This window comes from Silene latifolia, chromosome 1, assembly GCF_048544455.1.
Source record: "Silene latifolia isolate original U9 population chromosome 1, ASM4854445v1, whole genome shotgun sequence".
Classification (NCBI taxonomy): domain Eukaryota; kingdom Viridiplantae; phylum Streptophyta; class Magnoliopsida; order Caryophyllales; family Caryophyllaceae; genus Silene; species Silene latifolia.
This window is the reverse complement of record NC_133526.1, coordinates 12697241-12724874: the sequence shown is the minus strand read 5'-3', so window position 1 is coordinate 12724874 and position 27634 is coordinate 12697241.

The following is a 27634-nucleotide window of genomic DNA, read 5'->3' as shown; positions in this document are numbered from 1 at the left end:
AACTCTACTCATTCAATGTATAATCGTAGGTAGATAATGTATAACTCTAGTCATACATTGTATAACTCTAGTCATACAATGTATAACTCTAGTCATACATTGTATAACTCTAGTCATACATTGTATAACTCTCTCCTCATAAATCAAAGGACACATTACTAAACAAATATATTAATTAAAAAATAAATCAAAGGACACATTACTAATTATAAATACATTCCAGTATCTCAATAACCAGTCCATTATATCCCTATCTCCACCCTCAACTCCAAACCCTAAATCTTTAACACCTAATAAACTCCAAACTTCCTTCAATAATGAATGATACCATTCGTTTAACATGCATTACCACCGAGTACAACAAAAGATTCATAAGCCGCTTGAGGGAAATCGAGAAGAAGTACAGGGAATTCCTTAAGGATGCTCGGATCGCACTTAAGGACGCAAAAAAAAATGGCTTGTTAGAGCAGCAGATACTGCAGCTATTAGAAGATATTGCAACTGCTGAACGAAACCTCCAAATAGCAAAGCAGGAGAGGATGAATCTCATAGAAGAGACTGCATCCCTATATGAACATCTAAGAACTGTAGCTTCAGCAATGTATTAAGTTTATGTATCTATATATCTATTAATTAAGTTCATGTATCCTCTCCATCATCTTCTTTGTTTTATTTTATTTAATTTGTTTTACTAACAAACACAGAAAAACCAAACGAATAATAATTACAGAAAAAACAATGACGGAGAAAAACACATGCAAAGAACATGTATAACTCTGGGCACAGCCTGTATAACTTTTAGCATATAATGTATAACTCTACTCATTCAATGTATAACTGTAGGTAGATAATGTATAACTCTAGTCATACATTGTATAACTCTAGTCATACATTGTATAACTCTAGTCATACATTGTATAACTCTAGTCATACTGTGTATAACTCTAGTTATACGATGTATAACTCCAGACATACATTGTATAACTCTAGTCATACATTGTATAACTCTAGTCATACAATGTATAACTCTAGTCATACATTGTATAACTCCAGACATACATTGTATAACTCTAGACATACAATGTATAACTCTAGTCATACATTGTATAACTCTAGTCATATTGTGTATAACTCTAGTTATACGATGTATAACTCTACCTACACAATGTAAAACTCTTCTCATAAAATGTATAACTGTAGGCATATAATGTATAACTCTATGGATATAATGTATAACTCCAAACACAGTCTGTATATGCTAAGAGTTATACATTATATGCCTAGAGTTATACATTGTAGAGTGTATTACTGTAGTTCAGAATGTATAACTCTAGTCATACAATGTATAATTCTTACCTATATATGGATAACTGTACTTCACAGAATGTATAACTCTAGGCATATAATGTATAACTCTATACACTGTCTGTATAACTCTAATCATACAATGTATAACTCTTGACACAGCCTGTATAACTCTAGGCATATAATGTACAACTGTCCACATCCTATAACTTCACTTAATGAATGTATAAACTTCAGCTATAACATGAATAACTATATCAAAATTGCTTGGTTAGTAAAAGTTTTTACGCACAATTTAGGGTTTGAGTTACTCTGTTACTTGAATCTGCAGGAAATTGTCAAAGAGTTTTACAAAAACCCACGATGAATATAGAACTGCATGTTGACACTGTATTACTGAAGTTATTCATATTTGGGTCAGAGTTATACAAAAACCCACGATGAATATAATTCGTACTTTATCAAGCTTTTAAATTTCCATCATTTTTTGCCATCAACAACAAGCTACCAAAATAAAATAAGAACCTGTCATTTTTTGCCATTAACATCAAGCTACACTAATAACCTAGACACAAATAAGAAAGTAAACAACTCACCATTGACGCAACTTCAATCGCATATGATCCATTTCACAAACACCGATTTGTCATTTCTGCTTGTTTCTCGATGAACACCGAGAATTTAATTTCTCTTCAACAAAGTTATTTGATGATGATCACTGATGTAGTTTTACATGTGCGCTGAAATTCCTCTTATTTTTTTGATGATTGATATTGTATTTTACAGTATTTAGGATCGTTTTTTTGAGGATTTTTTAGGGTTTTCGCTTGTTCAGATGTTTTGAATGGTGAAAAGAGGAGGGAAGCATGCAAAATGATATAGGAGGCTTTGTTTATTGCTATTATCCATGGATTTCATATGCACGCAAGATACATAAAAACAGTGAAAGTGGTCCCTCTCTCACACAATCACCATTTCCCTTTTTTTTTTGCTCCAAAAACCACGCCCTCTCTCCTCATCTCATCCCTTCAATCCCTTCATCCAAGGGCTCTTATAAAGACTTAGGGCCTTATAAGGTATGAAGGCCTTATAAGAACCCTTCTCTATATATATATATATATATATATATATATATATATATATATATATATATATATATATATATATATATATATATATATATATATAGGGGCGGGTTAGTCTGAATCTTGCCTTAACGTACGAACCGTACGAACTAGCTTAATTAGGCATTTTTTTTTTTTTTTTTTTTTTTTTTTTTCCGGATACACTTTATCTACTTACCGTATACACCTCTCATTCAGATACATCTTATAACATATCTAGATACATTTTTTCTACACTACAATTCTAGATGCACTTTGACACTTTTTTTAACACTATTTTTTTTTGGAAGGTTTAAGAATAACTCCTAGATACATTTTATACTATTTCCGGATACATTTTATGTTATTAGCGGATACACTTTGTGTAAATTGTTACAAGTTTTAACACTAACTCTCGGATACGTTTTATATTTTTTGCGGATACATTTTATATTTTTTTCGGATACACACGACATTAATGCCAGATACACATTATAATATACGGATACACAAGTTCATACTTACGGATACACATTGTATTAATACTAGATACACATGGTTATCTTTCTTGGGATACACATGTACCTAGTATTATTCATACATGTATCTAGTAGTATTCATACATGTATCCACCCCAAACACTACTTCCCACCACCACCACCGACACTTCACCGTCACCGCCGCCGCCACCACCACCATCACAACTGCCACTACGCCACTACCCACCATTTTTTTATCGTCTCACTACCTTCACACTCCTCCCATAACCATGTCGCCACCACCATCAAAACCACCACCACTCGCCACCAGCACCACTGTGACCACCACCAGCAGCAGCACTACCGTTGCCACCGACACCACAGTCGCAATTAACTATTTCTTAGCATACATTATACGTTTCATATTCAACAAACACCAGGAATCATCAAAATGCACTCAGATTTGTGAAATTTTGCTTACAAATTTGTAGATCTGATCTTTTCAAAATTCATGTTCAAAAATTTGAGAAAATAAAAACTATTTGGGGAAGGAGATGTCTAGTGACGAGTTAGACCACCACCCACCGACCTAAAACACCGCTGTCACAACCACCACCCACGATCTAGACCACCAGACCACCCACCACCACCATTTTGCCACAACTCAGCACAAAAATCACCACCACGACGCCATAACGACTAGATCGACCACCACATCAACGCCACACCCACGACCACCACACCAACGCTTATAACCACTACAACCACCACCGGCCACCACACCAAAGACCAACTACATTATATTTGGTCAATAAGAATGTTTTAAATTCGGAATTATCCGACAAAAACTCCGACGTACTTAGATTTTTGAAATACCTCTTCACTTGTTGTAGATCTACAAATTAAAAACACAAAGTTCAAAACAAAAAAAATGAATCAAGGTCTTCGCATTTCTTCTCTGACTCACAGCGTTGTGACTCCGACTCCGTGAAGAACTCAGATATGCCATATTTTTTCTAAAATCAACTTTGTTTGCTTTAGATCTAAGGTTAAAATTACAAAAATTTTGAAATAAGAAGTGGTGGCTGAAGAAGTAATGGTGTTTCGCCGGTGAGGTTGATAACGGAGCTCCGACGATTGTATGATAGTGGTGGTCAGAGGTGTGAGTTGTGGGCTTCATGAATGAGAGGGAGGTGAAAGTGGTGGTTTCATTGATTGTTTTTTTATGCCGACAGTAGCCTAGTTGATGCGCCGACAACTTCTGTGGTGAACTCCGGCGAAGTGCTCGGCATCAATGGCGAAAATGATGGCGGACATAGATGAGGGAAGTTAGAGGATATGTATGTGAGAGAGAGAGAGAGAGTGTGTGGAGGAGAATTACCTTAGTGTTAAAAAATGTGAGGGCAGAGGTGATAATGAGTAGTTAGCGGCATTACACGAGTGTTTAGTTTTAGGTGATTTAAGTCAGTTCGTACGGTTCGCACCATAATTTAGTTCGTACGGGATCCCGATTCTATATATATATATATATATATATATATATATATATATATATATATATATATATAGAGAGAGAGAGAGAGGGGGTTCTTATAAGGCCCTTACATCCATTGAGTCCCTAAGTCCTTATAAGGGCCTTTGGATGGAAGGGATGGAGGGATGAGATTTCATCTCAATGGATGGCCATAAATCTCCCTCCCTAATCTCCCTTCCTAATCCATGTACAACTCCATCCTAATTTGTATAACTCCATCCTCCTTCTAATCCTCCCTTCTCACTTCCTCATAATTCACCCTCTCACTTCTCTCTCATTCACTCATTCTCTCTCATTTCCCTCTCATTCTCACAAAACAAAAAAAATACCAAATCAACAAAAAAAAACCCAAAAAAAACCCACTCCCTCTTCCACACCTCCGGCTGACCACCACCCAACCCGGCCACCACCTTCCTTCCTCTCCTCTTTATCACCCGCCACAACACCTCACGACCTCCCTCCCTCCACCGGACCCACAACAAACACCACCCTCGCATCTCACCACCTCAAACCATCCTCCTCTACCTCACCTGATACGCCCCGTAATTTCGGACCGTTAATATATTTCGAAAATAATTTATTAATCAAATAAAAGTTGATATTTAAGTATTTAAAGTAAAAATAATTCAAAAAAAATATAATTTTATTATATTTTGAAGAAAAGTATTTATTTTGATAGTTTCGAAATGTTTAAAAATAATTGAAACCGTGTAAAACATTTTATTTCGAAATAAGGGCGTATCGGGGGGAAAATGACAATTCTTTTGAACGTTGGGTAAACGAATTTGGAAATGGGTCGTATGAATATTCAATTTTCTTGTAATCTCGTGTTTAAGAACTTTGGTCTTGACGGAATTTGCGTTTGACTTACGGATTTAATTATTATTGAAACGAGTCAAAACCGACTCGTAAAAATCCCGACTAAAAATCCCGCTCTTCCTTTCCTCCTTTCCCTTTCACGCTGACACTCCCCCTTCCCCTTCATTTTTTCTGATTTTCTTTATCTTCTTCAACATTCAATAAACCAAAACACCATTTTCATACAATTCAAGCTATTTTGGCCATAATTTCTTCGTTTCTTATCGGATTTTCGCATAATTTACCTTTCCGGAATCCCCTCGCCGAGATCTACAACTTGGTATAATTTAATTTCAGTTTTCTTGAAGTTTTTTTAAGATGAAATTTCGGTATTTTCGGTATTTGTGCTTATTATTGTGTTTTAATTGTTTATTTAGGTGAAGGATTGGAAGACGAGTTTGGGGACTCGTATATTATCGAAGATAGCGGCTAGTTGTTGTTAGGGTTTGGGTTTTGAGGTGCTAATTGCTCTTTTTCTAGCTTAAGGTAACATATTTCGAGTTACTCGACGAAAGATCGTCACATGCTGAGTTGTTTTTGTATGTTTGGTGATTTTTGTTTGAGTAGTAGTTTTCACATGTTAAAATTTGTTGCATGGATGCTAATTTATGCCTTTTGTTAGTTTAAATTAGCAAAGTGGAATTGGGAACGATTAATTAGTGTTTAGACGGTCTTTTACTAAACAAAAATGGAGAAAAATTGGGGGTGTAGGGGACGGCCAGCAGCCGGCAGGCCCACGGCAGCCCACGGCCGGCCTTGGGGTTGGCCCGGGTTGGTCCGTGCTTGTTTTGCGGTTTTTCGTACAATATTGGTCATTTCGGGTTAATTAATGTTAGAATAGTATAAGTAAAAAATGGGTAGTATTTTGAATTGAAGCATACTAGTAACAAAAATTATGTAAATGGTAAAATTGTGCTTATATTAATAGTTATCACATGTTAGGATAGTTTACAAAATGAAATTGTAATTAATAGGCTCAAAATGAATTTTATAGCGATAATTGTAATGTTTTGTTGATTGTGCCGAAAACTGAGCCTTAGTCCCTTTGACTGATGCGATGTCAGTTAATTGAGTGATTGGTCAGTCGCAATTTAACCCGTACATGTCGCAGGGCTGGGGTTGCGGGTAAAAATTTGGTTGAATGATTTAGATAATCGGCCTTTTTCTTGTTTTAGGCCATTTATCAAGCTTTAGTTCACATGTATAGCTTATTGAATTTAATAGTGTCTTGTATTGTAGAAATGACCCTAGTTTCCCCTAAAGCCTTTAATATTGTTAAAATTGCTAGAATTGGAAATTAGTATTGAATTGGTATTGAGGATTATGTTGGTTTATCTGCTGATTAGACATTTATATAGCCTTTCACATGATAGAATATTAGAATTCATGTTGGTAAGTAGGACTTTTTGCCCTCTTTTGGTTAAGTGGGTGTCTTACTTGACTTGTGTGGTGAGTCTTGTGTGGTGTGGGCTAAAGTATTCAAGCTGGGACTAGCTGGGACTAGGTCCTAGGTGAGTATTTCGGCCTTCATCATAGATAGGTCTTTATAGTCTTTGACGAGTATATGTTCACTGCTTGATAGCCTTTGTGTTCCTGACTAGTGGATTTATATCCAAGTTGGGGCATGACCTCAGTTACTTATTTTGATAGTAAGTGGTCAGCTTAAGTACTAGCCAACCCTTCGGTGGTGTCCTTAGGGTACTCACTTCACTTTGTTTTAAAAAACGTTGTGGGTCTTGGGTGCGGTGGTGTGTATCCGCATGTCTAGGTCTGCGCAGATTTTAGGCTAGGGTTGTGTTGTCTCTTGGCCATGTTTTATTAATATTAACCGTTGAGCCAAGATACCGGTTCGATTACCTTCCCTACCTCGTGGTATAGACTCGAGTTACAAAGTGACTATTGACGGGGCTAAGAACTTATGCCTGTCTTTGATATATTGCCCTTTCTTGTATGGTGATTTTATGAATCGTAATAGGTGAGATGTAAGCGATTCTGATTGATAATGTTTGGATTACTATTTGTTATATGATTCACATGATAGTTTAGTTTGGTCAGTTTAGGGGTCATTTGTTAGAATACATGATAAGTAAATGGTTTATCAAATTGTTTACATGTTACATTACATGTTACATTAATTTTGACGATTCGTGGCTGGGAGGACTCGAAGTTACTCCCCACTGAATTGTGGCTTTCGTGTTTGTATAAAATGCGATTGACAGGTTGTTGATGCTTAGTTGGGGTCAGAGACGAGCTTGTGAGCAAGGAACCTTGGACCTAGTTTGGCTTTCTTTTGTAGAAACCTACTATCTTTTGGTTATGTATATAACCTTTTAACTTTTGGTTTTGTATATAATTTGAAGGGACATATGTCTCCCTTTTCTATTTTGGGTTGTATCATTATGTATTTTCTTACCTTTAGCGGTGTTAAGTAAGTTAGATTGTTAACAATTGCAGGTTTTGGCACCCGTCTATTGGGAATGTTGGAGATGTTGGAATTGGTTTAGAAAATTTTTTGAAATTACAGGTTTTTGGCTAGTTGAACCAATTACAAATATATCCTACCAGTTTTTCTGTAGAATTTACGTAATTATTTAAGGTTAGATTTAAGGGTGTCACAGTTGGTATCAGAGCCTATTGCTCCCGACGCACGTTTGTGCACCCCACTTAGAATCACTTGACCTTTAAATAATAAACTTGAGAGAAGGGTAGGATGGGTAGAATTAGGATTTTATGTGGTAGTCTGTTTGTGATTGCTAAATGTTAGGTACTAATTAATTTTCTCTTTTGTAAGATGGCTCCGCCAAGAAGAATTGATGATGCTATCTTACTAGTTCTTACTCAAATTCTCCAAAACCAACAAAATCAGCAGAATCAACAAGCTCCTCCTCTTCCTCCTTCCCATTTCTTCCTAAAACTTCTTTTGTTTTTCTTTTGGTGCCTCTTTATCCTTTATTTAAATCTCGTTGCCTATTCGTCTTTCTAATTCCTCTTCTCTCGCCTAGGTAACTATTCTTCTATTCTTTCTCCCGATTCATCCTTGGTTCGTTTTCTTCTTTTAATGAGGGTCCTTGAGGACACCTTCCTTTTATTCCGCTGGATAGTGCCCTCGGTCAAGAGAACCCAGTTTTGAGAGAATGTTTTTAACTGAGCCTAGTACGTTGGGGTGAGTGAATGTATCATTGGAAGGCGTGAACGAGTTGAGAAATTGATTGTTTAAGGTTTGAGTTGTATAGGAGAATATAACTCGGGATCCTTTGGTTAGTCTTGTTAGTTGTGTTTGATATGGGAGCCTAGTGAGTTGAGAAACACCTTGGGATTTATGACCAATGAGAGCTTGTTTGTTATAGATGATTGAGCATGGGTACTACCTTAGCACATAAGATGGAATGAACCTAAGCTACTTCATTTGAGAGTCTCGATATTTCTTGTGGAGAATTAAAGGTATGATAGTTAGCCCTAATCCTTGTAGGCCTTGAAAGGAATACAATAGGACATTGATGTTGCTTAATGGATTGGTATTGTACTTTGGAATTAGTTAGTTTGTTAAACCTTTTGAGTTGACCAAACCTAGTATAGAGTAGCCCTTGTTGACCTTTCGAAATTTGAGAACACGTGGTTGACCTTTTTAATCATATCTAAATTTGGGAATTTTGGTGGAATGTTGTTTAATGTAGTTCGTGAGTTCAAAGATGTGATTCTAATTTATGGTATCGGAGACTAGAAGTATTAAGTCGTGAGATGAGGGAGTAAACAAGCCATGGTACTTGGGGATGACATAGTAAGTGAAGTTCGATGATGAGAATGGTAAAGAGGATACTTTGGGACATGGGTGGTAACAAATGAATTGGTGTGGTGAATTGATTTTGGCTCTTAGAACCAATTTAGTTGAGGAATACCTACCCTTGTGGAGTCCTTGTTAGTCTTATAATTTGGTAGACTTTTGGGGCTTTGTTGAGCACCTTAGTGGTGTAATCTTATCATATCGATCATAAGCTTTGATGAGTGTTTGGTAAGCGGTAACCCTTTCATTGTGCCGCTTCTATTCTCCTTTCCTTCTCTTTAACGATCGTTGAACCTTGTCTTTATGCCAAATTTTACGTATCTTCTTCTTGCCCGAGATATCTTCTTAACTCGAATACCTCTTATTTTTGTCAACCGTTATCTTTACGGTCTGACTCCTTAGTTTCCTAACTTGTCAGATGCATGCACCCTTGAAATGTTTATTGTTTCTCTATTCCGTTATCACTCCTTACCTCCTTAGTATAGTTGGTACCCTGTTGACCATGTTTACAGAGTTTGTGAGATGTGATTTGAGGATATAGGTTTGACTAAGTAGCCGAGTTTGGGTTGGGCTTCCATAATCATTTTGGATATGAGGGTTTGATAATGTATATGTTATCGTGTGGGAAATGTTAAATGTGGGATTATTTGTTGGTTTTAGAGGGTGATATTGATTACTACTTGAAGTCTGTTATGAGAGTGAGAGTAAGCTACATTGTTGGGAAGTCTTAGCACTTGTTTTGGTAACTAGAAAGGGTAATGGTTTGGTTGACACCAATTGTTAGGTTAAAGAACATAGTTTCACTTATGGTTTTAGGAACTTTGAGGAGATAAAGTGTTGTTACAATTAAGACCTTAATCCTTGGGAATTTGATGGTAAGTAAGTTTTAGGATGTCAAATTTGAAAGAATATTCCTTGGGGATGTTGATGACCAGAATGGATTGGGGATGTAATTTGGTATTAGTTGGCTCTTGTGAGTTCTTGAGTTGGGAGAGACTTAGTGTTGAGAAGAATTTGTTAACCCTATAGATTTATAGACCTTGAGGTCACATTGAGTACTTGAGATGATGGGATGATGTTGTAGCTGAGTGTAGATCCGCTTTCGGCAATCCTTAGTAAGCAAAAGGATAGAAAACTTGAGATCCTATTGATTTTTCAGAGTTTGGGGTTGGTATGTTACTACCTTGTTTTGAAATGAGAATGTTGTGGAATATTTGAGGAACTTCCTCTTGGAGTTTATAGCTTGGTATTGGGATTCTTGAATGAAGGTTTACTTTTTGAGGAAACCATAGTTGACACTAGTTGGATATGAATATAGCTTTGTTGGAAGCTATGACCTTAGGCTTGTGGAAGTTGTTTCTGAATGTTTGAGGATTTGGAACGATGAGATCACGCTTATAGTGGAATACCTTGTTTCAGGGAATAGATTAGGATGAGGTAACATAAGCAATTGAGGAAACCCTTGGGAGTGATGTGATTATGAGTTTTGTTGTTAGGAAGTTTTTGGAACCGTTTTGGGTGTTGTTGTAGTTTGTGATAAAAGTGTTTTGCATTTCCTTGTTGTCTGATTTTCCTTCTTCCTTGATCATGAGCGTTACTGCTCATACCTCTTTTCCTTACTTCATCATACTCCTCTCATAAGTTTGGTGTTGGTAACCTATGAAACTCCGTCTTTGACACCCATTTAGGTTCGACTTCAATTCTTACCTCATGAAATTCATACAGCTCCTTTGATTATTATTCTTATTATAGAACTTTAAACTAAAATTTTGAAAATGCTTTTATGATTTTTAATGGTTTTCACATTAGTGAATGTTAAATCTCGTTGTTGGTGACGTCCCAATAATGGGTTTTCTCATTTATTGGTATAGAAATATTTTTTTTTATATATCTTGATATGAATATGAATGTTCTTGTCTGATCAACAAGAGTATCACCGTTTCATTGAAAAGATACCTATATTTTCTTATAATTGTCATTTCTCCTTCTGAGTTTCGAGGACGAAACTTTTTAAAAGGAGGGGTGATTGTAACGCCCCGTAATTTCGGACCGTTAATATATTTCGAAAATAATTTATTAATCAAATAAAAGTTGATATTTAAGTATTTAAAGTAAAAATAATTCAAAAAAATATAATTTTATTATATTTTGAAGAAAAGTATTTATTTTGATAGTTTCGAAATGTTTAAAAATAATTTAAACCGTGTAAAACATTTTATTTCGAAATAAGGGCGTATCGGGGGGAAAATGACAATTCTTTTGAACGTTGGGTAAACGAATTTGGAAATGGGTCGTATGAATATTCAATTTTCTTGTAATCTCGTGTTTAAGAACTTTGGTCTTGACGGAATTTGCGTTTGACTTACGGATTTAATTATTATTGAAACGAGTCAAACCGACTCGTAAAAATCCAGACTAAAAATCCCGCTCTTCCTTTCCTCCTTTCCCTTTCACGCTGACACTCTCCCTTCCCCTTCATTTTTTCTGATTTTCTTTATCTTCTTCAACATTCAATAAACCAAAACACCATTTTCATACAATTCAAGCTATTTTGGCCATAATTTCTTCGTTTCTTATCGGATTTTCGCATAATTTACCTTTCCGGAATCCCCTCGCCGAGATCTACAACTTGGTATAATTTAATTTCAGTTTTCTTGAAGTTGTTTTAAGATGAAATTTCGGTATTTTCGGTATTTGTGCTTATTATTGTGTTTTAATTGTTTATTTAGGTGAAGGATTGGAAGACGAGTTTGGGGACTCGTATATTATCGAAGATAGCGGCTAGTTGTTGTTAGGGTTTGGGTTTTGAGGTGCTAATTGCTCTTTTTCTAGCTTAAGGTAACATATTTCGAGTTACTCGACGAAAGATCGTCACATGCTGAGTTGTTTTTGTATGTTTGGTGATTTTTGTTTGAGTAGTAGTTTTCACATGTTAAAATTTGTTGCAAGGATGCTAATTTATGCCTTTTGTTAGTTTAAATTAGCAAAGTGGAATTGGGAACGATTAATTAGTGTTTAGACGGTCTTTTACTAAACAAATATGGAGAAAAATTGGGGGTGTAGGGGGGACGGCCGAGTGTGTGATCCACGGCGACCACGGCCGGCCTTGGGGTTGGCCCGGGTTGGTCCGTGCTTGTTTCGCGGTTTTTCGTACAATATTGGTCATTTCGGGTTAATTAATGTTAGAATAGTATAAGTAACAAATGGGTAGTATTTTGAATTGAAGCATACTAGTAACAAAAATTATGTAAATGGTAAAATTGTGCTTATATTAATAGTTATCACATGTTAGGATAGTTTACAAAATGAAATTGTAATTAATAGGCTCAAAATGAATTTTATAGCGATAATTGTAATGTTTTGTTGATTGTCAAAATCGAGCCTTAGTCCCTTTGACCGATGCGATGTCGATTAATTGAGTGATTGGTCACCGCAATTTAACCCGCACTGTCGCAAGGCTGGGGTTGCGGGTAAAAATTCGGTTGAATGATTTAGATAATCGGCCTTTTTCTTGTTTTAGGCCATTTATCAAGCTTTAGTTCACATGTATAGCTTATTGAATTTAATAGTGTCTTGTATTGTAGAAATGACCCTAGTTTCCCCTAAAGCCTTTAATATTGTTAAAATTGCTAGAATTGGAAATTAGTATTGAATTGGTATTGAGGATTATGTTGGTTTATCTGCTGATTAGACATTTATATAGCCTTTCACATGATAGAATATTAGAATTCATGTTGGTAAGTAGGACTTTTTGCCCTCTTTTGGTTAAGTGGGTGTCTTACTTGACTTGTGTGGTGAGTCTTGTGTGGTGTGGGCTAAAGTATTCAAGCTGGGACTAGCTGGGACTAGGTCCTAGGTGAGTATTTCGGCCTTCATCATAGATAGGTCTTTATAGTCTTTGACGAGTATATGTTCACTGCTTGATAGCCTTTGTGTTCCTGACTAGTGGATTTATATCCAAGTTGGGGCATGACCTCAGTTACTTATTTTGATAGTAAGTGGTCAGCTTAAGTACTAGCCAACCCTTCGATGGTGTCCTTAGGGTACTCACTTCACTTTGTTTTAAAAAAAGTTGTGGGTCTTGGGTGCGGTGGTGTGTATCCGCATGTCTAGGTCTGCGCAGATTTTAGGCTAGGGTTGTGTTGTCTCTTGGCCATGTTTTATTAATATTGGCGAGCCAAGATACCGGTTCGATTACCTTCCCTACCTCGTGGTATAGACTCGAGTTACAAAGTGACTATTGACGGGGCTAAGAACTTATGCCTGTCTTTGATATATTGCCCTTTCTTGTATGATGATTTTATGAACTGTAATAGGTGAGATGTAAGCCGGTTACAGTTGATAAAGTTTGGATTACTATTTGTTATATGATTCACATGATAGTTTAGTTTGGTCAGTTTAGGGGTCATTTGTTAGAATACATGATAATTAAATGGTTTATCAAATTGTTTACATGTTACATTACATGTTACATTAATTTTGACGATTCGTGGCTGGGAGGACTCGAAGTTACTCCCCACTGAATTGTGGCTTTCGTGTTTGTATAAAATGCGATTGACAGGTTGTTGATGCTTAGTTGGGGTCAGAGACGAGCTAGTGAGCAAGGAACCTTGGACCTAGTTTGGCTTTCTTTTGTAGAAACCTACTATCTTTTGGTTATGTATAACCTATTAACTTTTGGTTTTGTATATAATTTGAAGGGACATATGTCTCCCTTTTCTATTTTGGGTTGTATCATTATGTATTTTCTTATCTTTAGCGGTGTTAAGTAAGTTAGATTGTTAGCAATTGCAGGTTTTGGCACCCGTCTATTGGGAATGTTGGAGATGTTGGAATTGGTTTAGAAATTTTTTTGAAATTACAGGTTTTTGGCTAGTTGAACCAATTACAAATATATCCTACCAGTTTTTCTGTAGAATTTACGTAATTATTTAAGGTTAGATTTAAGGGTGTCACATCACCGCCCATCACCATCATCGTCTCACCTCAGCAACCGTCACACAACCCACAACCACCCCCACGCTGACCCGCCACCATCCACCACGCCAACAACAAATCGCGACAACCATCACCCCAGAACCGGCCTACCACCTTTCTTGCAGCTCCGTCCTCCCTCCACCACCGCAACAACTCCACCGCAACAACTCAACGACAACAACAACAACAACACACCACCACACGCATCTCCCTCCCTACCACACGCACGCATCACGAGTCCCGCCACCACCTCTTCAGATCTGCCACCACTGGCCCTTTACTCCGCCGTCCTTCCTCCTCCGCCGTCCTTCCTTCCTCCCCTTTTCCTCTTCCTTTCTCTTTTTTTTTTTTCAGTCATTGTTGGTTTGATTTTTGATTTTGTTTATATTTTGTTGGTTTTGTTTTTTTCGGTTTAACAGATCTCTTCCATTTTGTTTTTTTTTTTTTGGTTTTTTTTTTTTTTTTTTTTGGTGTTTATTGTTAGTGATCTTGTATTTGTATGAGTTTTGTTTTATTTTCATTGTACATTTTTTAAATTTTTCAGATTTACTTTATTTGGTTCTTTGGTTTTTGTTATTTTGTTTTTTTTTTGTTGGTTATTAATTTTTTGTTGGTTATTTGGTTGTTATTGTTATTTGATTTTTTGGACTAAAGTTATACATCTTGTCTATTAAAGTTATACACTGCGTGCATTAGAGTTATACACACGATATTTAAATTTGGTTTTTTTTTATTGTTATTTGGTTTATTTCAGATTTCGGGTTGGGTTGGGTTGTTGGTTTTTTGGTTTTATTATTGTTATTTGGTTTTTTGTTTTTGTTATTATGAGTTTTTTTGGTTTTTGTTATTATTTAATTTTTTTTCAGATTTAATATTTGTTGATTAATTACGATTTTTCATATTTATTTGGTTTTTATAAAAGTTATACGACTAAAGTTATACACTTAAAACATTAAAGTTATACACTGGGTGCATTAAAGTTATACATCTTGTCTATTAAAGTTATACACTGCGTGCATTAAAGTTATACAATTTTGGACTAAAGTTATACAATTTTGGACTGAAGTTGTACTCTTATGGAATAAAGTTATACAATTTTGGACTAAAATTACACAAATTTGGACTGAAGTTATACAAAGAAGGACTAAAGTTATACAATTTTGGACTAAAGTTATACAAATTTGGACTACAATTATACAAAAAATGATTGAAGTTATACAAATAAGGACAAAAGTTATTCAAATAAGGACTAAAGTTATACAAAAATGGACTAAAGTTATACAAAAAAGGACTGAAGTTATACAAAAATAGACCAAAGTTATACAAAAAAGGTCTAAAGTTATACAAAAATTGGACTAAAGTCATACAACAATGGACTAAAGTTATACAAAAATGAACCAAAGTTATACAAAAATGAACCAAAGTTATACAAAAATGGACTAAAGTTATACAAAAAATTGGACTAAAGTTATACAAAAATGAACCAAAGTTATACAAAAATAAACCAGAGTTATACAAAAATGCACCAAAGTTATACAAAAAATGGACTAAAGTTATACAAAAAATTGGACAACAATCCCTTCAAAGGTCATGATGTCCAACCAAGGCCAACATTTCTCAAAAGAAATGGTATTATAAAAAGGCGTTAAGGAAGGATAAGCAAGGAACAAATGACATGTTAGGAAATAAGGAGTCGGACCGTAAAGATAACGGTTGACAAAAATAAGAGGTATTCGAGTTAAGAAGATATCTCGGACAAGAAGAAGATACATAAACTTTGGCATAAGAATAGGGTTCAACAAACGTTAAAGAGAAGGAAAGGAGAATAGAAGCGGCACAATGAAAGGGTTACCGCTTACCAAACACTCATCAAAACTTATGATCGATATGATAAGGTTACATCACTAAGGTATTCAACCAAGCCCCAAAAGTCTACCAAATTATAAGGTTAACTAGGACCCCACAATGGTAGGTATTCCTCAACTCAATTGGTTCTAAGAGTCAAAATCAATTCACCACACAAATTCATTTGTTACCACCCATGTCCCAACGTATCTCCTTTACAATTCTCGTCATTGAACTTCACTTACTATGTCATCCCCAAGTACCATGGCTTGTCTACTCCATCATCTCACCACTTAATACTTCTAGTCTCCGATACCATAAATTAGAATCGCATCTTTGAACTCACGAACTACATCGAACAACTTTCCACCAAAATTCCCAAATTCAGATATGATTAATAAGGTCAACAAGGGCTACTCTATACTAGATTCGGTCAACTCAAAAGGTTTAACAAACTAACTAATTCCAAAGTACACTATCAATCCATTAAGCAACATCAATGTCCTATTGTATTCCTTTCAAGGCCTACAAGGATTAGAGCTAACTATCATTCCCTTAATTCTCCACAAGAAATATCGAGACTCTCAAATGAAGTAGCTTAGGTTTATTCCATCTTATGTGCTAAGGTAGTAACCATGCTCAAACATCTATAACAAACAAGCTCTCAATAGAACTAAATCCCAAGGTGTTTCTCAACTCACTAGGCTCTCATATTAAGTACAACTAACAAGACTAACCAAAGGATCCCAAGTTATATTCTCCTATACCACTCAAACCTTAACCAATCAATTTCTCAACTCACTCACTCCCTCCAATGATACATTCCCTCAAAACCGGGTTCTCTTGAACAAGGGAACTATCATGCAGAATAAAGAGGAAGGTGTCCACATGGACTTTACTATAAGAAGAAAACGAACCTAAGATGACTCGGGAGAAAGAATTGAAAGGTAATTACTAAGGCGCGAAAAGAAGAATTTGAGAGACGAATAAACAACGAGGTTGGAAGACTAAGGTAAGATTGCATTATCTACCTCTATTGGAGAGCCATCTTACAAAAGAGAAAATCAGTTAGAACCTATCAATTAGCAATCACAAACAGACTACCACATAAAATCCTAATTCTACCCATCCTACCCTTCTCTCAAGTTTATTATTGAAAGGTCAAGTGATTTCTAAGTGGGGTGCACAAACGTGCGTCGAGAGCAATAGGCTCGATACCAACCAACCGTGACACCCTTAAAATGTAGCGTTATCTTATTCCTTAAATGCGTAATTTTTACTTTAAAATGGTAGGATATGTTTGTAAATGGTTCAACTAGTCAAAACCCGCATTTTCAAAAATTTTCTAACTAAACCATTCACAACCATCCAACTCAAGAAGAGTGTCATAACCCGCAATGGTGATAAACTAACTTACATGTATAACTAAAGACGCGGAAATATAAGGATACAAACCAAAAATAGAAAGGGAGACATATGTCCCTTCAAATTATATACAAACCAAAAGTGTAAAAGGTTTACTAATAAAATAGCCAAAACTAGGTCCAAGGTTCATTGCTCACTAGCCGTCTGTGACCCCCAACAAAGCATCAACAACCTGTCAATCGCATTTTATACAAACACGAAAGCCACAATTCAGTGGGGAGTAACTTCGAGTCCTCCCAGCCACGAATCGTCAAAATTAATGTAACATGTAATGTAACATGTAAACAATTTGATAAACCATTTACTTATCATGTATTCTAACAAATGACCCCTAAACTGACCAAACTAAACTATCATGTGAATCAGATAACATATAGTAATCCAAACTTTATCAATCAGAACCGCTTACATCTCACCTATTACAGTTCATAAAATCACCATGCAAGAAAGGGCAATATATCAAAGACAGGCATAAGTTCTTAGTACGGTCAATAGTCACTTTGTAACTCGAGTCTATACCACGAGGTAGGGAAGGTAATCGAACCGGTATCTTGGCTCGGCCGGTTACATTATTAAGAAAACATGGCCAAGAGACAACACAACCCTAGCCTAAAATCTGCCTTGAGACCTAGACATGCGGATACACACCACCGCACCCAAGACCCACAACTTTTTTTAAAACAAAGTGAAGTGAGTACCCTAAGGACACCACCGAAGGGTTGGCTAGTACTTAAGCTGACCCCATACTATCAAAATAAGTACCTGAGGTCATGCCCCAACTTGGATAAACATCCACTAGTCAGGAACACAAAGGCTATCAAGCAGTGAACATATACTCGTCAGAGACTATAAAGACCTATCTATGATGAAGGCCGAAATACTCACCTAGGACCTAGTCACAGCTAGTCCCAGCTTGAATACTTTAGCCCACACCACACAAGACTCACCACACAAGTCAAGTAAGGCACCCACTTAACCTTAAGAGGGCAAAAAGTCCTACTTACCAACCTAAATGCTAACATTCTATCATGTGAAAGGCTATATAAATGTCTATTTACAGCATACAATCCAACAGTTCCTCAACAAGAATTCAATACTAACTTCCAATTCTAGCAATTTTAACAATATTAAAGGCTTTAGGGGAATATAGGGCCATTACTACAAAATAAGAAGCTATTTAAATTCAACTAACTAAATAAGAAGCTATTTAAATTCAACTAATTACACATGTGAAATAGAGATATAATAAATGGCCTAAAACAAGAAAAAGGCCGATTATCTAAATCATTCAACCGAATTTTTACCCGCAACCCCCCCACCGCGACAGTACGGGTCAAATTGCCGACCAATCACTCAATTAATCGACATCGCATCGTCAAAGGGACTAAGGCTCGATTTTCAGACAATCAACAAAGCATTACAATTATTGCTATAAAATTCATTTTGAGCCTATGAATTACAATTTCATTTTGTAAACTATCCTAACATGTGATAACTATTAATATAAGCACAATTTTTCCGTTAACATAATTTTTGTTACTAGTATGCTTCAATTCAAATTACTACCCTTTTGTTACTTATACTATTCTAATATTAATTAACCCGAAAAGACCAAGATTGTACGAAAACCCGCGAAACAAGCACGGACCGACCCGGGCCAACCCCAAGACCGCCTGCCGTGCTGCCATTGGCCTGCTTTTCTTTGGCTCACGCCGCACCATTTCTCCTCTTTTTTTTCATTTTTATACATTATAAGACCGTCTGAAAATTAATTAATCGTCCCCAAATTCAACTTTGATAATTTAACTAACAAAAGGCATAATTTAAGCTAACAATTGACATGCATGCAACTATACTAAACATGTGAAAATTACTACACCAACAAAAATCACCAAACATACAAAAATCAAAAACATGTGACGATCTTTCGTCGAGTAACTCGAAATATGTTACCTTAAGCTAGAAAAAAGAGCAATTAGCACCTCAAAACCGAAACCCTAACTAGCAACTATCCGCTATCTTCGATAATATACGAGTCCCCGAACTCGTCTTCTAATCCTTCACCTAAATAAACAATTAAAACACAATAATAAGCATATAAAACCGAATTTCCGAAAATTGGTCTTAAAATAACTTAATGAAAACTGAAATTAGAACATACTAAGTTGTAGATCGTGGCGAGGGGATTCCGTAAAGGTAAATTATGCGAAAAACGGACTAGTAACGAAGAAATTACGTCGATTTTGAGCTTGAAATTATGTTAATGGTGTTTTGGTGTTTTTGTAATATGTTGATGATGATGATGAACGAAATCAGAAAAAGAAAGAATAGGGGGAGTGTGGTGCGCGTGAAAGGAGAAAGGAAAGGAGAAAAGAAGAGTGCGGGATTTTCAGTCGGGATTTTTACGAGTCGGTTTTGACTCGTTTCAATAATAATTAAATCCGTAAGTCAAACGCAAATTCCGTCAAGTCCAAAGTTTTTAAACACGAGATTACAATAAAATTGAGTATTCATACGACCCACTTCCAAATTCGTTTACCCAACGTTCAAACGAATTGTCATTTTCCCCCCGATACGCCCTTATTTCGAAATAAAAGATTTAACACGGTTTAAACTATTTTTAAACATTTCAAAACTATCAAAATAAATACTTTTCTTTAAAATATAATAAAATTATATTTCTTTGAATTATTTTTACTTTAAATACATTAATGTCAAATTTTACTTGATTAATTAATTATTTTCGAAATATATTAACGGTCCGAAATTTACGAGGCGTTACAATCACCCCTCCTTTTAAAAAGTTTCGTCCTCGAAACTTAGAAGGAGAAATTATAGTTATTAGAAAATATAGGTATCTTTTCAATGAAACGGTGATACTCTTGTTGATCAGACAAGAACATCCACATTCACATCAAAACATAAAAATATTTCTACACCAATAAATGAGAAAACCCATTATTGGGACGTCTCCAACAACGAGATTTAACACTCATTAATGTTAAAACCATTAAAAATCATAAAAGCGTTTTCAAAATTTTAGTTTAAAGTTCTATAATAAGAATAATAATCAAAGGAGCTGTATGAATTTCATGAGGTAATAATTGAAGTCGAACCCAAATGGGTGTCGAAGACGGAGTTTCATAGGTTACCAACATCAAACTTATGAGAGAAGTATGATGAAGTAAAGAGAAGAGGTATGAGCAGTAACGCTCATGATCAAGGAAGAAGGAAAATCAGACAACAAGGGAATGTCAGACACCTTTATCACAAACTACAACAACACCCAAAACGGTTCCAAAAACTTCCTAACAACAAAACTCATAATCACATCACTCCCAAGGATTTCCTCAATTGCTTATGTCACCTCATCCTAATCTATTCCCTGAAACAAGGTATTCCACTATAAGCGTGATCTCATCGTTCCAAATTCTCAAACATCCAGAAACAACTTCCACAAGCCTAAGGTCAAAGCTTCCAACAAAGCTATACTCGTACACAACTAGTGTCAACTATGGTTTCTTCAAAAAGTAAACCTTCAATCAAGAATCCCAATATCAAGCTATAAACTCCAAGAGAAAGTTCCTCAAATATCCCACAAGATTCTTATTTCAAAACAAGGTAGTAACATATCAACCCCAAACTCTGAAAAATCAATAGGATCTCAAGTTTTCTATCCTTTTGCTTATTAAGGATTGCCAAAAGCGGATCTACACTCAGCTACAACATCATCCCATCATCTCAAGTACTCAATGCGATATCAAGGTCTATAAATCTATAGGGCTAACAAATTCTTCTCAACACTGAGTCTCTCTCAATTCAAGAACTCTCAAGAGCCAACTAATACCAAATCACATCACCAATCCATTCTGGTCATCAACATCCCCAAGGAGTATTCTTTCCAATTTGATATCCTAAACTTACTTACCATCAAATTCTCAAGGAACAAGGTCATAATTGTAACAAAACCATAAATTGAAATTATGTTCCTTAACCTAACAATTGGTGTCAACCGTACCATTACCCATTCTAGTTTCCAAAACAAGTGCTAAAAACCTCCCAATAAAGTAGCTTACTCCCTCTTTCATACCATACCTCAAGTAGTAATCAAAATCACTCACTAAAACCAACTAATAAACCCACATTTAACATTTCTCATATGGTAACATATACATTATCAAACTCTCATGTCCAAAGTGATTATGGAAGCCAATCACCACTCGACTTACTTAGTCAATCTTACATCCTCAAATCCACCATTCAGTTTCATCCATTTTAAGTTAAGTACTAAACACTAGTATCCTAAACATAAACAACAATGCCATGTTCCATAACCTTAGTAACCAATGCAACTCACATTTGACACACAAAATCCACTAATTCAAAGTACTCACTTTATCAAGGATCTATAGGTATAAGAACCATCAAGTATGTCTCATCACACTACCTAAGTCTTTTCAACATCAAATCCTCCCAAAACCAGGAAAGGGTCAAGCACAACAATCCCTTCAAAGGTCATGATGTCCAACCAAGGCCAACATTTCTCAAAAGAAATGGTATTATAAAAAGGCGTTAAGGAAGGATAAGCAAGGAACAAATGACATGTTAGGAAATAAGGAGTCGGACCGTAAAGATAACGGTTGACAAAAATAAGAGGTATTCGAGTTAAGAAGATATCTCGGACAAGAAGAAGATACATAAACTTTGGCATAAGAATAGGGTTCAACAAACGTTAAAGAGAAGGAAAGGAGAATAGAAGCGGCACAATGAAAGGGTTACCGCTTACCAAACACTCATCAAAACTTATGATCGATATGATAAGGTTACATCACTAAGGTATTCAACCAAGCCCCAAAAGTCTACCAAATTATAAGGTTAACTAGGACCCCACAATGGTAGGTATTCCTCAACTCAATTGGTTCTAAGAGTCAAAATCAATTCACCACACAAATTCATTTGTTACCACCCATGTCCCAACGTATCTCCTTTACAATTCTCGTCATTGAACTTCACTTACTATGTCATCCCCAAGTACCATGGCTTGTCTACTCCATCATCTCACCACTTAATACTTCTAGTCTCCGATACCATAAATTAGAATCGCATCTTTGAACTCACGAACTACATCGAACAACTTTCCACCAAAATTCCCAAATTCAGATATGATTAATAAGGTCAACAAGGGCTACTCTATACTAGATTCGGTCAACTCAAAAGGTTTAACAAACTAACTAATTCCAAAGTACACTATCAATCCATTAAGCAACATCAATGTCCTATTGTATTCCTTTCAAGGCCTACAAGGATTAGAGCTAACTATCATTCCCTTAATTCTCCACAAGAAATATCGAGACTCTCAAATGAAGTAGCTTAGGTTCATTCCATCTTATGTGCTAAGGTAGTAACCATGCTCAAACATCTATAACAAACAAGCTCTCAATAGAACTAAATCCCAAGGTGTTTCTCAACTCACTAGGCTCTCATATTAAGTACAACTAACAAGACTAACCAAAGGATCCCAAGTTATATTCTCCTATACCACTCAAACCTTAACCAATCAATTTCTCAACTCACTCACTCCCTCCAATGATACATTCCCTCAAAACCGGGTTCTCTTGAATAAGGGAACTATCATGCAGAATAAAGAGGAAGGTGTCCACATGGACTTTACTATAAGAAGAAAACGAACCTAAGATGACTCGGGAGAAAGAATTGAAAGGTAATTACTAAGGCGCGAAAAGAAGAATTTGAGAGACGAATAAACAACGAGGTTGGAAGACTAAGGTAAGATTGCATTATCTACCTCTATTGGAGAGCCATCTTACAAAAGAGAAAATCAATTAGAACCTATCAATTAGCAATCACAAACAGACTACCACATAAAATCCTAATTCTACCCATCCTACCCTTCTCTCAAGTTTATTATTGAAAGGTCAAGTGATTTCTAAGTGGGGTGCACAAACGTGCGTCGAGAGCAATAGGCTCTGATACCAACTGTGACACCCTTAAAATGTAGCGTTATCTTATTCCTTAAATGCGTAATTTTTACGGAAAAACTGGTAGGATATGTTTGTAAATGGTTCAACTAGTCAAAAACCTGCATTTTCAAAAATTTTCTAACTAAACCATTCACAACCATCCAACTCAAGAAGAGTGTCATAACCCTGCAACAGCTGATAAACTAACTTACATGTATAACTAAAGACGCGGAAATATAAGGATACAAACCAAAAATAGAAAGGGAGACATATGTCCCTTCAAATTATATACAAACCAAAAGTGTAAAAGGTTTACTAATAAAATAGCCAAAACTAGGTCCAAGGTTCATTGCTCACTAGCCGTCTGTGACCCCCAACAAAGCATCAACAACCTGTCAATCGCATTTTATACAAACACGAAAGCCACAATTCAGTGGGGAGTAACTTCGAGTCCTCCCAGCCACGAATCGTCAAAATTAATGTAACATGTAATGTAACATGTAAACAATTTGATAAACCATTTACTTATCATGTATTCTAACAAATGACCCCTAAACTGACCAAACTAAACTATCATGTGAATCAGATAACATATAGTAATCCAAACTTTATCAATCAGAACCGCTTACATCTCACCTATTACAGTTCATAAAATCACCATACAAGAAAGGGCAATATATCAAAGAGAGGCATAAGTTCTTAGTACGGTCAATAGTCACTTTGTAACTCAAGTCTATACCACGAGGTAGGGAAGGTAATCGAACCAAGTATCTTGGCTGGCTCGGTTACTATTAAGAAAACATGGCCAAGAGACAACACAACCCTAGCCTAAAATCTGCTTGAGACCTAGACATGCGGATACACACCACCGCACCCAAGACCCACAACTTTTTTAAAACAAAGTGAAGTGAGTACCCTAAGGACACCACCGAAGGGTTGGCTAGTACTTAAGTCCGACCCCATACTATCAAAATAAGTACCGAGGTCATGCCCCAACTTGGATAAACATCCACTAGTCAGGAACACAAAGGCTATCAAGCGGTGAACATATACTCGTCAGAGACTATAAAGACCTATCTATGATGAAGGCCGAAATACTCACCTAGGACCTAGTCACAGCTAGTCCCAGCTTGAATACTTTAGCCCACACCACACAAGACTCACCACACAAGTCAAGTAAGGCACCCACTTAACCTTAAGAGGGCAAAAAGTCCTACTTACCAACCTAAATGCTAACATTCTATCATGTGAAAGGCTATATAAATGTCTATTTACAGCATACAATCCAACAGTTCCTCAACAAGAATTCAATACTAACTTCCAATTCTAGCAATTTTAACAATATTAAAGGCTTTAGGGGAATCTAGGGCCATTACTACAAAATAAGAAGCTATTTAAATTCAACTAACTAAATAAGAAGCTATTTAAATTCAACTAATTACACATGTGAAATAGAGATATAATAAATGGCCTAAAACAAGAAAAAGGCCGATTATCTAAATCATTCAACCGAATTTTTACCCGCAACCCCAGCCTGCGGCAGTGCGGGTCAAATTGCGGCTGACCAATCACTCAATTAACTGACATCGCATCAGTCAAAGGGACTAAGGCTCAGTTTTCGGCACAATCAACAAAGCATTACAATTATTGCTATAAAATTCATTTTGAGCCTATGAATTACAATTTCATTTTGTAAACTATCCTAACATGTGATAACTATTAATATAAGCACAATTTTTCTGTTAACATAATTTTTGTTACTAGTATGCTTCAATTCAAATTACTACCCTTTTGTTACTTATACTATTCTAATATTAATTAACCCGAAAAGACCAAGATTGTACGAAAACCCGCGAAACAAGCACGGACCGACCCGGCCAACCACAAGACGGTCGTGGCTGCCGTGGGCACGGGCTTGCCGGTCGCCATTGCCGCCGCACCATTTCTCCTCTTTTTTTTCATTTTTATACATTATAAGACCGTCTGAAAATTAATTAATCGTCCCCAAATTCAACTTTGATAATTTAACTAACAAAAGGCATAATTTAAGCTAACAATTGACATGCATGCAACTATACTAAACATGTGAAAATTACTACACCAACAAAAATCACCAAACATACAAAAATCAAAAACATGTGACGATCTTTCGTCGAGTAACTCGAAATATGTTACCTTAAGCTAGAAAAAAGAGCAATTAGCACCTCAAAACCGAAACCCTAACTAGCAACTATCCGCTATCTTCAATAATATACGAGTCCCCGAACTCGTCTTCTAATCCTTCACCTAAATAAACAATTAAAACACAATAATAAGCATATAAAACCGAATTTCCGAAAATTGGTCTTAAAATAACTTAATGAAAACTGAAATTAGAACATACTAAGTTGTAGATCGTGGCAAGGGGATTAGGAAAGGTAAATTATGCGAAAAACGGACTAAGTAACGAAGAAATTACGTCGATTTTGAGCTTGAAATTATGTTAATGGTGTTTTGGTGTTTTTGTAATATGTTGATGATGATGATGAACGAAATCAGAAAAAGAAAGAATAGGGGGAGTGTGGTGCGCGTGAAAGGAGAAAGGAAAGGAGAAAAGAAGAGTGCGGGATTTTCGGTCGGGATTTTTTTTAGTCGGTTTGACTCGTTTCAATAATAATTAAATCCAGTAAGTCAAACGCAAATTCCGTCAAGTCCAAAGTTTTTAAACACGAGATTACAATAAAATTGAGTATTCATACGACCCACTTCCAAATTCGTTTACCCAACGTTCAAACGAATTGTCATTTTCCCCCCGATACGCCCTTATTTCGAAATAAAAGATTTAACACGGTTTAAACTATTTTTAAACATTTCAAAACTATCAAAATAAATACTTTTCTTTAAAATATAATAAAATTATATTTCTTTGAATTATTTTTACTTTAAATACATTAATGTCAAATTTTACTTGATTAATTAATTATTTTCGAAATATATTAACGGTCCGAAATTTACGGGGCGTTACAAATCTCTTCTCTCTCTCTCTCTCTCTATATATATATATATATATATATATATAGAGAGAGAGAGAGAGAGTGAGCATCCCATGAGTCTAGCATCTTAGATGAGTCTAGCATATCAATAAGAACCATTGGATCAACAAGATCCAACAGCCCTCACTCTTCCACGTCACCATGGGATATAATAAGATTGACGCACCAGATCACGCCACGTCACCCCTCTAATCTCACAGATTACCCCCAATTCCCGAAACCTTCCCCTTCTTTATTTCTTCATTCCAGTTTCTCTTTCCTCTCGCAAGTATTTCTCTAACTACATCCCCCAAATCAAAGAAAAAAAACCCTAAAAATCTCAAAATTGAATGTGTAAATTGACGATAACATTAGTTCTCGTTAATATAATTAAAAACTTACATCGATTTCGGCCACAAATTTGAATCTATGTTTGATGAAATTACGCTTTAAATGATCGACACTCTCGAATTTGATGATTAAGAATCGTTTGCCTGATAACAAATTGAATGATTAAAGGTTAGTGTTAATCTTCATTTTCTATTTCATTCAATAGATCGAAGTCGTCTTTTTTTTTGTTGTTGTGAAGTCTAATAGACTTGCGATATTGATTGTTTTTTATTCATGTTTATTCCTTATTAAGCTTTATGAGTGTTAATGTTCTTAATTTTTGTTGATTGTGTTGAATATATCGTTTGATTGCATTGAATATCGACTTTACATAACTAACGTGATCTTGAATAACTATTATGAGTACTTTGAAGCACCTTGATTGGTGTTAGTGTGTTACTTATGTTAAAATTCATATTGGTGTTATATATGTTCATACTATTACCAATCGATTGCTCATATTATTCTTTGTGAGATTGCATTTGTTCATAGTGTGTTGCAAAAATTAGGGTTATGAGATGGTGAAATTGAGTAACAATGTTCATTTCGTAGTATTTGGTGAAATTGAGTAACAATGTTCATGTTGTTATCCGATAGTGTTATAACATCTTTTCGATCATAGTATTTGTTGAAAAAGTTTAGGTTACCGTCAATAGTTCATCTTTTGTAACTATTTGTGATTTTATTATTTGATAGACTTGTTTTCGTGAAAATTGGGAGTAAAACTAACACGATTAAATTAGCTTTTGTAAAATTTTCGACACATGTTATTGTAATATTCTTACTGTAATATTGTTACTGTAACAATATTACTGCATCACATAATGTAGTTGTTATTGGGGAATGGTCGGTTATTTGGACTGAACTTGAAATATTTTTACAACATATATATTTGATGTTATGTGATTGAACCCAAATAAATTTGATGGTACAATATTGTTATATACT